Source organism: Dendrobates tinctorius, unplaced genomic scaffold, assembly GCF_039654945.1.
Source record: "Dendrobates tinctorius isolate UK_male_01 unplaced genomic scaffold, ASM3965494v1 ptg000159l, whole genome shotgun sequence".
In the NCBI taxonomy this organism is placed as follows: Eukaryota; Metazoa; Chordata; class Amphibia; order Anura; family Dendrobatidae; genus Dendrobates; species Dendrobates tinctorius.
Window position 1 is genome coordinate 5,280,288 of NW_027361826.1, and position 14,359 is coordinate 5,294,646.

The following is a 14,359-nucleotide window of genomic DNA, read 5'->3' on the forward strand; positions in this document are numbered from 1 at the left end:
AAAATGAACAAGGCCTGGATCTCCCCAGAATTTGCCAGTCCTCTTCCCGATTAAATAATTGGTTGGCAACTGTATCCAGGTCTCCTGTTGTGTTCATGTTTCTACCACCTGAGCTATAATCCCTGGGCTTCAACACAGCCAGTTGTCGCTCAGATGTGTCATCTGCACAGAGGAAAACACTAGCTTCTGTGTTATTGGGGTTCAGTAATGCCAGCTGCTCCCCTGCTGTGTGGACTGCAAAGTCTCCTGCTCCATCCACATTCAAACTACTACTGATTTTTAACCATGCTCCACTTAGGCCTCTGGCTCCACTGTCTCTAGTATTTCCCCTGGCCTCCAACCCCGCCAGTTGCTGCTCTGAAGTGGCGTCTGCACAATCCACACTTGTTCCTGAGTTACTGGGGCTCAGTCGCGTCAGTTGATCCCCTGATGTGTGTCCGGCAAGGTCTCCTGGTCTGTCCACATTCCCATTACTAGTAGTGTGAATGAGGACAGAGCAGGAGACCTTGCCGGACACATCAGGGGATCAACTGATGGGACTGAGCCCAAGTAACACAGGAACAAGTGTGGATTGTGCTGACACCACTTCAGAGCTGTCACTGGTGGGGCTGGAGGTAAGGGGAAATACTAGAGACAGTGGAGCCTGAGGCCTAAGTGGAGCATGGTTATAATCAGTAGTAGTCTACAACCTCTATAAAACGTGCTGCAAGTTGGCCTCAGCCTGCTCCATGCTTCATCCTGGGCTCCATCAACGCCAGTTGGTGTTCAGAAGTGCCGTCTTCACAGAGCAAAACACACTAGCTCCTGTGTTAGTGGGGTTCAGTAATGCCAGCTGTTCCCCTGCTGTGTAGACGGCAAAGTCTCCTGCTCCATCCACATGCCAACAACATCAGACCTCAGCCTGCTCCATGCCTCATCCTGTGCTCCAACAACGCCAGTTGGTGTTCAGAAGTGCCGTCTTCACAGAATAAATATCAGGGAACCTCCGCCATGTTTGACTGTAGGGACCGTGTTCTTTTCTTTGAATGCCTCTTTTTTTCTCCTATAAACTCTATGTTTATGCCTTTGCCCAAAAAGCTCTACTTTTGTCTCATCTGACCAGAGAACATTCTTCCAAAACGTTTTAGGCTTTTTCAGGTAAGTTTTGGCAAACTCCAGCCTGGCTTTTTTAATGTCTCGAGGTAAGAAGTGGGGTCTTCCTGGGTCTCCTACCATACGGTCCCTTTTCATTCAGACGCCGACGGATAGTGCGGGTTGACACTGTTGTACCCTCGGACTGCAGGGCAGCTTGAACTTGTTTGGATGTTAGTCGAGGTTCTTTATCCAACATCCGCACAATCTTGCGTTGAAATCTCTTGTCAATTTTTCTTTTCCGTCCACATCTAGGGAGATTAGCCACAGTGCCATGGGCTTTAAACTTCTTGATGACACTGCGCACGGTAGACACAGGAACATTCAGGTCTTTGGAGATGGACTAGTAGCCTTGAGATTGCTCATGCTTCCTCACAATTTGGCTTCTCAAGTCCTCAGTTCTTTGGTCTTCTTTCTTTTCTCTATGCTCAATTTGGTACACACAAGGACACAGGACAGAGGTTGAGTCAACTTTAATCCATGTCAACTGGCTGCAAGTGTGATTTAGTTATTGCCAATACCTGTTAGGTGCCACAGGTAAGATACAGGTGCTGTTAATTACACAAATTAGAGAAGCATCACATGATTTTTCGAACAGTGCCAATACTTTTGTCCACCCTCTTTTTTTATGTTTGGTGTGGAATTATATCCAATTTGGCTTAAGGACAATTCTTTTTGTGTTTTTTCATTTAAGACAAATTAAATGAAGATAATAATACCAAAGAATTTGTGTTTGCAATGATTTTCAGGAAGAAACTGCGTATTATCTGACAGAATTGCAGGGGTGTCAATACTTTTGGCCACAACTGTATGTATGTATGTATGTGTGTATGTATGTATGGCCCCGCCCCTCATTATGATGTCATAATGCCCCTATTTGCATCCTGGGGAAGAAGTGTGTGCGTATCAAGCGCCGCCCCTCATTATGATGTAACAATGGTTACCATGGCGACGCTGATGTCATCATAGGTTGCAAGCCCTTCCGCCGCTCATTATGATGTCATAATGGTTGACTATGGGATGTAGGACGTGTGACGGGTAAATGGGCATGGGACTATGGGATGGTGGATATGTATGACGGGTATATGGGCACGGGACTATGGGATGGAGGATGTGTGATGGGTATATGGGCACTGGACTATGGGATGGTGGATATGTATGACGGGTATATGGGCACTCGACTATGAAATGGCGAATATGTATGATGGGTATATGGGCACGGGACTATGGGATGGAGGATGTGTGATGGGTATATGGGCACTGGACTATGGGAAGGAGGATATGTATGACGAGTATATGGGCACGGAACTATGGGATGGAGGATGTGTGATGGGTATATGGGCACTGGACTATGGGATGGTGGATATGTATGACGGGTATATGGGCACTCGACTATGAAATGGCGAATATGTATGATGGGTATATGGGCACGGGACTATGGGATGGAGGATATATATGACGGGTATATGGGCACGGGACTATGGGATGGAGGATGTGTGATGGGTATATGGGCACTGGACTATGGGATGGAGGATATGTATGACGGGTATATGGGCACGGAACTATGGGATGGAGGATGTGTGATGGGTATATGGGCACTGGACTATGGGATGGAGGATATGAATGACGGGTATATGGGCACGGGACTATGGGATGGTGGATTTGTATGATGGGTATATGGGCACGGGACTATGGGATGGTGGATATATATGATGGGTATATGGGCACGGGACTATGGGATGGAGGATAATTATAATTTGTTATAACTAACCACAGTTAGTAACTATGCCCGGGCAGCGCCGGGCTCTTCAGCTAGTTGTCACATAATAAGGCAATTATTTTTGCATTGGGTCCTACTATATATATCAAACAATTGCATTGTCAGCAATTCCCTGGCAATCTTTCTTTTTTTCCCCTCAGTTCTCATCAGTTGTGTCAACCGCTTGCTGTACGACATGCACAAGGGGTGTAAGAAAATCAGTCGTAAGGGTACGGAAAATTCAGGCTCCTAAACTGGGCTACAAGATGTGGAATGGGAAAGTGCTTACAATGCAATTGTTTCACTGCTTGTACAGCATGCAGTTATATGACACACCCAACTCTGCTATATCTGTGCATAACCACATCACTATTATCAGCTCTGAGCAGCTGCTGCAGAACCTCTTGGCAGGGATCACATACACAGAGGGCATGCAGCCTGGTGAAGAAGTTTTTTCCATTAATACTAAAAAAAGAAAGAAAAAAACTTCATGAGTTTTCCACTAGTTGCACATACTAATAGGATTAGCAGGGCTGCCCTGCTCTCCCCCCATGCCTGGGGCACAGATCCCTGCAGCAGATCTTCCTGGCACTCTATAGGCCCTCACCCACACAGTGCCCCCAGCACAGCAGGGGGGCAGCTTACCTGCAGGGCAGGAGTGGGCATCAGCCTGGCAGAGGACTTGGTTCCCGGGCTGTACAGCTCTTGTCCCGGGCACATCCAGCATGAGTGAGAGCATGGAGCAAACCCTGCCCTGGATCCAGTGTATACACATCAGACTGGGCTGGTCTACAGAAATCCCAGCCACCCCCATAACTGGAGGAAAGAGGAGACCTCCAGCACTGCTGCACCATCCACAGCCAGGGAGACTGGGCGGAAATGAGTTCTCCCACAGAGGAGAGGAATTGCTGCTGCTGCTGCTGCCGCGCCGCCCCCACACACGTGCTGCCTGGGGTGGACCACACCCCCTGCCCCCCCCACGCTACGCCACTGACCGCGATGCTTGATCGAGTATTGAGCAGTGGCAAGCACGCTTGCTCATCACTTCTAGATACACCTCTGGCTCATACTGTATATAGGGGGTTATGTGTGGTCTCATACTATATACAAAGGCCTATGTGAGGGCTCATATTGAATATAGAAAGGCTATGTGGGGGCTCATACTATATATAGATGCTATGTGGGGGCTCATACTATATATAGAGTGGCTATGTGGGGGCTCATACTATATATAGAGGCTATGTGGGGGCTCATACTATATATAGAGTGGCTATGTGGGGGCTCATACTATATATAGAGGCTATGTGTGGTCTCATACTATATACAAAGGGCTATGTGAGGGCTCATATTGAATATAGAGAGGCTAAGTGGGGGCTCATACTATATATAGAGTGGCTCTGTGGGGGCTCATGCTATATATCGAGTGGCTATGTGAGGGCTCATATTGAATATAGAGAGGCTATGTGGGGCTCATACTATATATAGAGTGGCTATGTGGGGGCTCATACTATATATAGAGGCTATGTGGGGGCTCATACTATATGTAGAGAGGCTATGTGAGTTCTGACAACATATATAGAGGGGCTATGTGAGGAATCATACTGTATGTAGGAAGCTAGGTGTGAGCTCTTACAGTATAAAGAGGTATAGAGGAGAGCTGTATATGGGCTCATATGGTATGTATGGGGTGTCAGCATATTTAATTCTGCTCAATATTAAGTTATAAAATTATTATTAATATAAAATAATAATTGTAATTAATATGTTACAGTCTCTCATGTAGTCCCTTGGGATAAGTAATAGCCCAACCCTGGTATATAGTAACATTATCCTACAGTAGCATGTCCACCTCCCCATCCAACCATCCATATAATCTAATCTTCTATAATACTGGGATATATGGGTTATTATTATTGATTTATCACTGTTCAAATCAGTAGGAACAACTCCGGAATTACAGTGTATGGTAACATTGTGGCATTTTATAAAAGTTTTAAGAAGCCAAGGTGGATAATTAAAGTCCATTTCATGTATATTGTAATGAATTGGTTGTATGGCCTGCTCTGGTCTCTTTAAACAGCTGCTGCTCCTGCTGATGATGTCACAGAATGTTGAGGTTTCTGGCTCCGCTCCCTTGCATTATGACATCACACACAAACATTGTGTAAAGAGCTGCAGAGCCAACATTCCATCTGACAGTTGCAGACGGTGGAGAGAGAGGTAAGTCGGTGCTATGTCATCTCTTGTTGTGTCCTTCATTTTCTTCTATCATCTATTTCTCATTTATTTTTTATTCATTAAGGAGTCTTTATTCTCTATAATACAAGCAGGTGCAAAATAAATACTGAACCCCTCATATTAGGAGATGTCCAAATTTTACAGCCTTTCTTCCAACAGTAAAGAGATACATAGGATGTGGCGGGATTTATCTTCAAGTACAGAAATGACAATGATTTACCGATTATCCATCACATTTTACTGGTTTCTGACTTCCTTGCTCATCAGGTCCATAGATTAGTTATAATTGAGAGAATCCCCTCAGCCATAACTGGAACATGACGACTTCTCGATTTTTAGGCCATGTATTGTTATAGAATCATCCAAATCTGGGAGATTAAAGTTACATCCTGTAAAGGGAACACATGTAACATGAAGATAATTATGTAATTGTCGGATGTTATAGAGACACATAGTAAAATACAGTCCAGGTCAAAAATATAAATCCAACCAATTTTGGGAAATCCTTGTACAACACCGATGTATATACATATTAGCTCCATATGTAGTAAAACTATTCAAATATTCCCCCACATTGGTAGGATTCATATAGTTTGATCTCTAGTATATTGCACAATGCACTTCAGTGGAAGTGAGGTTGTTGGATCCGCACCCACTAGCTGCTACTTGTGATGTCATGGAATGTGGTGATTGCTGGCTCAGCCCACATTAGCTGTTCCTTGTTATGTCTTAGAGCACCCAACTCCAGGCCTCAAGAGCCACCAACGATTCATGTTTTCAGGATTTCCTTAGTATGGCATACATGATAATTGCAGTACCTGCACAGGCAATAATTCCATCACATGGACAATACGAATGAAATCCTGAAAACATGAACCGTTGGTGGCTCTTGAGGACTGGAGTTGGGGAACACTGTCTTAGAGTGATGGGATAGTTGATCCACCCCAAATAGCTGCGTCATATGATGTCACGGAAGATTATGGTTGTTGGCTTCATCCACATTAGCTCTTATTTTTCATTTCACGGAATGTTTTGGTTGTTAGCTTTGCCCCCATAAGACACTACTTGTGATGTCACTAAATGTTTTGGTTTTTGGTTTCACCCCATTACCTTCTACTAGTGATGTCACTGAATGAATACAGGTAATAGAAATGTTAAGCTAGTCCTACCTGTATGCCTCAAATTAATGGTCTTGTTGTGGATAAATTTTATATTCTGTCTTTATACTAATGATCACCCCGAAGACTTATAATAACGCACAATTTCATCTGCTTTTTAGGTGGAAATTGGTCCCCTTACCTCTTGTCCTGTCTGCAGTTGTACAAGTTGCACCAACATGTCCGCCCCTGTCCACCCCTGAATGGAGCTATAGGAAGGATGACACTACAGCTACAGAGGTGACCATATGATAGCCTAGCTTGACTATCCATTTCTCACGAAGACCCTTTCAGCTTTTCAGACATGGGTGGAGGACATGATCTCTGAAAATAGGGTCCCACAGCTGCACCCCAACAGTTTGAGCATCACTCTTAGATGAGTACATACCCTCAGAGCAGAAGGCAGAGCATCGCCTCTCACTGTGTCACTGAGGAGGATAGCATTCGCTAGGGATTACTCCGGAGTGGTGGTTGTGGTGGGATGCAGGTCTGGACAGCTGTCGTCATCCTATTAGATAGATAAGAATTAATATATGTATGTTTATGCTTTAAACTGAATTTTCCCTCCCCACCCGAAACGTAAATGACCTATTAATATGGGAATACAGGTAATAGAAATGTTAAGCTAGTCCTACCTGTATGCCTCATATTAATGGTATTATTGTGGATAAAATTTATATTCTGTCTTTATGCTAATGATCAGCCCAATGACATATCATAACGCACAGTTTCATCTGCTTTGGAGGTGAAAATTGGTCCCCTTACCTCTTTGCCCGTGTGCAGTTGCACAAGTTGCATTAACAACATGTCTGCCCTTGTTCACCCCTGAATGGAACCATAGGAAGGATGACACTACAGCTACAGAGGTGACCGTCTGATAGCCTAGCTCGACTACCCACCTCTCCTGAAGACCCTTTCAGCTTTTGAGACTTGGGTGGAGGACATCATCTCTGAAAATAGGGTCCCACAGCTGCACCCCAACAGTTTGAGCATCACTCTTAGATGAGTACATACCCTCAGAGCAGAAGGGGGCGCATAGCCTCTCACTGTGTCACTGAGGAGGATAGCATTCGCCAGGGATTACTCCGGAGTGGTTGTTGTGGTGGGATGCAGGTCTGGACAGCTGTCGTCATCCTATTAGATAGATAAGAATTTATATATGTGTGTTTATGCTTTAAACGGAATCTGTCACTCTCGACACGTATATAGCCTATTAATATGGGCACACAGGTAACAGAAATGTTAAGCTAGTCCTACCTGTATGCCTCATATTAATGGTCTTGTTGTGGATACATTTTATATTGTCTTTATGCTAATAATCAGCCCAATGACTAATCATAATGCACAGTTTCATCTGCTTTGGAGGTGGAAATTGGTACCCTTACCTCTTGACCCGTGTGCAGTTGCACAAGTTGCATCAACAACATGTCCGCCCTTGTTCACCCCTGAATGGAACCATAGGAAGGATGACACTACAGCTACAGAGGTGACCGTCTGATAGCCTAGCTCGACTACCCACCTCTCCTGAAGACCCTTTCAGCTTTTGAGACTTGGGTGGAGGACATCATCTCTGAAAATAGGGTCCCACAGGTGCACCCCAACAGTTTGAGCATCACTCTTAGATGAGTACATACCCTCAGGGCAGAAGGGGGTGCGTAGCCCCTCACTGTGTCACTGAGGAGGATAGCATTCGCCAGGGTTTACTCCGGAGTGGTTGTTGTGGTGGGATGCAGGTCTGGATAACTGTCATCATCCTTTTAGATAGATAAGAATTAATATATGTGTGTTTATGCTTTAAACTGAATCTTTCCCTCGTCCCCTGAGACGTATATGACCTAGTAATATGGGCATACAGGTAATAGAAATGGTAAGCTAGTCCTACCTGTATGCCTCATATTAATGGTCTTGTTGTGGATGGATTTTAGATTCTGTCTTTATGCTAATGATCAGCCCAATGACTCATCATAACGCACAGTTTCATCTGCTTTGAGGGTGAAAATGGGTACCCTTATCTCTTGGCCCATGTCCAGTTGCACAAGTTGTGCCAACAACATGTCTGCCCCTGTCCACCTCTGAGTGGTACCATAGGAAGGATGACACTACAGCTACAGAGCTGACCGTCTGATAGCCTAGCTCGACTACCCACCTCTCCTGAAGACCCTTTCAGCTTTTGAGACTTGGGTGGAGGACATCATCTCTGAAAATAGGGTCCCACAGCTGCACCCCAACAGTTTGAGCATCACTCTTAGATGAGTACATACCCTCAAAGCAGAAGTGGGCGCATAGCCCCTCATTGTGTCACTGAGGAGGATAGCATTCGCCAGGGATTACTCCGAAGTGGTGGTTGTGGTGGGATGCAGGTCTGGACAGCTGTCGTCATCTTATTAGATAAGAATTAATATATGTTTATACTTTAAACTGAATCTTTCCCTCCCCACCCGAAACGTATATGACCTATTAATAAGGGCATACAGGTAATAGAAATTTTAAGCTAGTCCTACCTGTATGCCTCATATTAATGGTATTGTTGTGGATAAATTTTATATTCTGTCTTTATGCTAATGATCATCCCAACGACTCATCATACCGCACAGTTTCATCTGCTTTGGAGGTGGAAATTGGTCCCCTTATCTCTTGGCCCGTGTGCAGTTGCACAAGTTGCATCAACATGTCTGCCCTTGTTCACCCCTGAATGGAACCATAGGAAGGATGACACTACAGCTACAGAGGTGACCGTCTGATAGCCTAGCTCGACTACCCACCTCTCCTGAAGACCCTTTCAGCTTTTGAGACTTGGGTGGAGGACATCATCTCTGAAAATAGGGTCCCACAGCTGCACCCCAACAGTTTGAGCATCACTCTTAGATGAGTACATACCCTCAGAGCAGAAGGGGGTGCGTAGCCCCTCACTGTGTCACTGAGGAGGATAGCATTCGCCAGGGATTACTCCGGAGTGGTTGTTGTGGTGGGATGCAGGTCTGGACAGCTGTCGTCATCCTAGTAGATAGATAATAATTAATATATGTGTGTTTATGGTTTAAATGGAATCTGTCACCCCTCCACGAGACGTATAGGACCTATTAATATGGGCATACAGGTAATAGAAATGGTAAGCTAGTCCTACCTGTATGCCTCATATTAATGGTCTTCTTGTGGATAAGTTTTATATTCTGTCTTTATGCTAATACTTTGTTGTTTTTATACTATGTTTCTCTGATCCCACAAAATGACCTTATTTTCATTGTTCTGATTGGTTATATGTGTTGTCTTTGTTTTGTCTGTTTTCTTTATTTGTTTGTTTTATTTTCTGTTATTGGCTCTGTAATTTTGCACTTTATGTATTTGACCAAAGGGTTAAACTAAATGACTCTAAAGAAAATAGATTTAGTTAGTAAAATGTTTAGTGGGAATGTGTTATGAAGTTTTATATTTTGGATATTGACCACTATCTGGTCATTGTTAACCAATGTGTATATTATTGCCATTGTTTATTATTATAGCTCCATTTTTTCCATGGTGGTTTACATGTGAAAAGGGGTGTACATAATAAACACAAGTACAACAATCTTAACCCCTTAACCTCCAATGACGGACATAGTCCGTCATTGCACATCTCTCCCGCTTTGATGAGGGCTCTTGCTGTGAACAGCTGACATGTGCCTGCAATAGGCGCAAGTGGAATGGCAATCCACCTTCGCCTATTAACTAGTTAAATGCTGCTGTCAAACACTGACAGTGGCATTTAACAAGCGCTCTGGCCGCGTGGTCAGAAATACACTCACCGCTGACCTCCCTCACGTGATAAGGGGGTCACAAATGCGTTGGCACAACAACCAGAGGTCTCCAGGACACCTCTATGGTTGTTGATGACGGATTGCTATGAGCGCCACAATGTGGACAGCGCTCATAGCATTGCTGTATTTCTGCTACATATAGGCGATCTGCTCATCGCCTATATGTAGCAGTGGCGATCAAGCTTTGGCAGCTTCTAGCCTCCCATGGAGGCTATTGAAGCATGCTAAAAGTAAAAAAAAAAAGTATTTAAAAAGATGAAAATAATAAAAAAATATAAAAGTTTAAATCATGCCCCATTCAAAATTAAACAATAAAATTAAAATCACACATACACATATTTGATATCACCGCATTCAGAATCTCCCGATCTATCAATAAAAAAAAGGATTAACCCGATCGCTAAACGGTGTAGCGGGAAAAAAATCAAAAAAACAGAATTACATTTTTTTTGGTCGCTGTGACATTGCATTAAAATGCAATAACGGGCGATCAAAAGAAAGTATCTGCACAAAAGTGGTATCATTAAAAACGTCAGCCTTATCATCTCAAAAACATTCGTCAACAATAACCAGAAAATGTCCAATCCTTTTAATCATAGTTTAAAGTTTTGCAAGAATTTACTTTAAATTTTGTCACCCCTTATATCATAAAATAATAAATCAAGAGAAACGGCTTTTCTAATAGACTGGCATGTCCAGAAGAGATTCCTTATTAGCAGTCTCCTCATTATCATAATAGGCAGGAATACAATGAGAGTTAACAGAATTCACCATTCACAGTAGGTAGTGTCACAGCTCACCTCTTCCCCCTTCCTGCACAATGACATCTGCATGTCATTAAACATGAGAATATGAATAGAAAACTCTGCCAAGGAAATAGAGTCCCTTATAATGTCTTATGATATATATACTGTACATGTATATGTCCAATGTCCATATCTCCAAACAGGCAAGAGAGCAGCTTCCATAAATGTACAGGAAACAGAATACAATCATCTGCAATCAGAAATACAGATTATACAAAAGATTATAACAATCTGATTTCAATTAATTTAAAAGTTTTATAAATGTATGTGACACATTCCCTTAAAGAAAAATAAGTAAAAAATATGCCTAAGAAGTTTATTGGATATTTTAAGAAAAGTTTAATACGTTAGAGTAGAGTAGGGCCCTGCCAAAAGAGTCTACCTTGTCGTGGTGGCAGGCTTAAAAAACCTGTTGGTCAAAACAAAAGCTGATGGTTACATATGTGATATTGTTCCATGGGAACTATTAATGTGTGAATTGTGACGACGGGGCAGAAGAGTTTTTCCAAGAGTAGGCGGTGGGACTGTGGTAAGTTCGAGGGGTGTAGGCGGGGCTTGGGGGTAGAGGCAGAACAGGGGTGGAGCCTGGGTGGAGTCTCAAGGGAGCCTGAAAATGTTGCCACTATGGGGCCCTGAAATTCCTTTTGGTAGCCCTGATCAGGAACATAGTTAGCTAGCTTACATAATATGTGATAAAGAAACTATCAAACTGGTGAGATACTGTCAAAGAAATGATAATTACTTTGTTTTACCCTTGATCTTAATATCTCTTGGTACATGTATCAGAGATACAATAACTGTTATTGCTTTGTGATAGTTCCTTCTCCCATTTTCCTTTATTTTCCCTTGTTTCACCATATTTTTCATTTTCTCTTACTTCATGTTGTTTAACTCCATTTTGTATAATAATTAGAACATTTTCAATAAAAACAGTTTGAGCAACAAATGGAATATCTGCTTAGTAAAAAAAAAATGCTTTTGTGACTCCTTCGTGAACCTCATGTGCTAAAGAAGAGACACGTCCAGCTGAATCACGGAGAAGGATGATAATGGACTTTATCTGGTCACTTCATGAACATTCTTGATGGTGCCCATCAGGACGTGGCCAGGTGGCATTGCTGCATTTTTTTTCTCATGCCAAATTAGTATGAGAAAAAAATAGCAGATCTGCTCTGCCCAGTGGAATAACATTGGGTCTTGTGTAGTGTTGAGCATTCTGATACTGCAAATATCGGGTATCGGCCGATATTCGCTGTATCGGAATTCCGATACCGAGTACCGATATTTTTTCAATATTGGATACCGGAATCAGAAGCTCCCATAATGCAATGAGACACTGTTGTGGCTGTGATTGGCTGCTGAAATGATGTCATCATGATGCGCGGTCTGTGAGCATCATGATGCGCGGTTTGTGCCGGCTGCGGGGGGTCTGTACGGGCCTGCCGGGGGCCTGTGCCGGCTATCGGGGGTCTGTACGGGCCTGCCGGGGCCCTGTGCCGGCTGTCGGGGGTCTGTATGGGCCTGCCGGGGCCCTGTGCCGGCTGTCGGGGGTCTGTATGGGCCTGCCGGGGGCCTGTGCCGGCTGCCGGGGGTCTGTACGGGCCTGCCGGGGGCCTGTGCAGGCTGTCGAGGGTCTGTACGGGTCTGTGCCGGCGTCTGTACGGACCTGCCGGGGGCCTGTGCCGGCTGCCGGGGGTCTGTATGGGCCTGCCAGGGGCCTGTGCCGGCTGTTGGGGGTCTGTACGGGCCTGCCGGGGGCCTGTGCCGGCTGTCGGGGGTCAGTATGGGCCTGCCGGAGGCCTGTGCCGGCTGCCGGGGGTCTGTACGGACCTGTCGGGGTCCTGTGCAGGCTGTTGAGGGTCTGTACGTGCTTGCCGGGGGCCTGTGCCGGCTGTTGGGGGTCTGTACGGGCCTGTGCCGGCTGCCGGGGTCTGTACGGTCCTGCCGGGGGCCTGTGCCGGCTGTCGGGGGTCTGTATGGGCCTGCCGGGGGCCTGTGCCGGCTGCCGGGGGTCTGTACGGGCCTGTCGGGGGCCTGTGCAGGCTGTCGAGGGTCTGTACGTGCTTGCCGGGGGCCTGTGCCGGCTGTTGGGGGTCTGTACGGGCCTGTGCCGGCTGCCGAGGTCTGTACGGGCCTGCCGGGGGCCTTGTGTGTGTGCAGGCATCGTCCGATGGGACTACAAGTCCCATCGGGCGATGCCTGCTACTATGACAGTGATTGACACATTAGCCGATGATGGGACAGTAGTAGTCCCATCATCCGGCTAATGTGTTGAATGTAAAAAAAACCCCAAAAAATACATACTACATACATACATACATACTTCATATATACTACATTTATACAACATACATACTACATTCATACAACATACATACATACATACTACATACATATATACTACATTCATACAACATACATACATACTACATACAGTATGTATGTACATACTACTACATATATATATGTATATATATATATATATATATACACACATATATATGTATATATACATATGTAGTATGTACTACTACATACAGTATGTATGTACATACTACTAGAAGTATGTACATACTACATACATACTTCATATATACTAGATTCATACAACATACATACATACATAAATATATACTACATTCATACAACATACATACTACATACATATATACATTCATACAACATACATACAACATGCTACATTCATACAACATACATACAACATGCTACATACATACAACATACATACAACATACATACTACATACAACATACATACTACATACAATACATACATACATACTACATATGTACTACATTCATACAACATACATACATAGAACATACTACATAGAATCATAGAATCATAGAATCGTAGAGTTGGAAGGGACCTCCTGGGCCATCTGGTCCAACCCCCTGCTCAAAGCAGGATTCGCTAAATCATCCCAGTCAGATGTCTGTCCAGCCTCTGTTTGAAGACTTCCATTGAAGGAGAACTCACCACTTCTCGTGGCAGCCTGTTCCACTCATTGATCACTCTAACTGTCAAAAAGTTTTTTCTAATATCTAATCTGTGTCTCCTCCCATTCAGTTTCATCCCATTGCTTCTAGTCTTTCCTTGTGCAAATGAGAATAAAGTTGATCCTTCTACAATGTGACAGCCCTTTAGATATTTGTAGACAGCTATTAAGTCTCCTCTCAGTCTTCTCTTTTGCAAACTAAACATTCCCAAATCCTGCAACCTTTCCTCATAAGACAGGGTTTGCAGACCGGTCACCATTCTGGTCGCTCTTTTCTGAACTTGCTCCAGTTTGTTGATGTCTTTTTTAAAATGTGGTGCCCAAAACTGGACACAATACTCCAGATGAGGTCTGACCAAAGAGGAGTAGAGGGAAATAATGACTTCACGTGATCTAGACTGTATGCTTCTGTTAATACATCCTAGAATTGCATTTGCCTTTTTTGCTGCTGCATC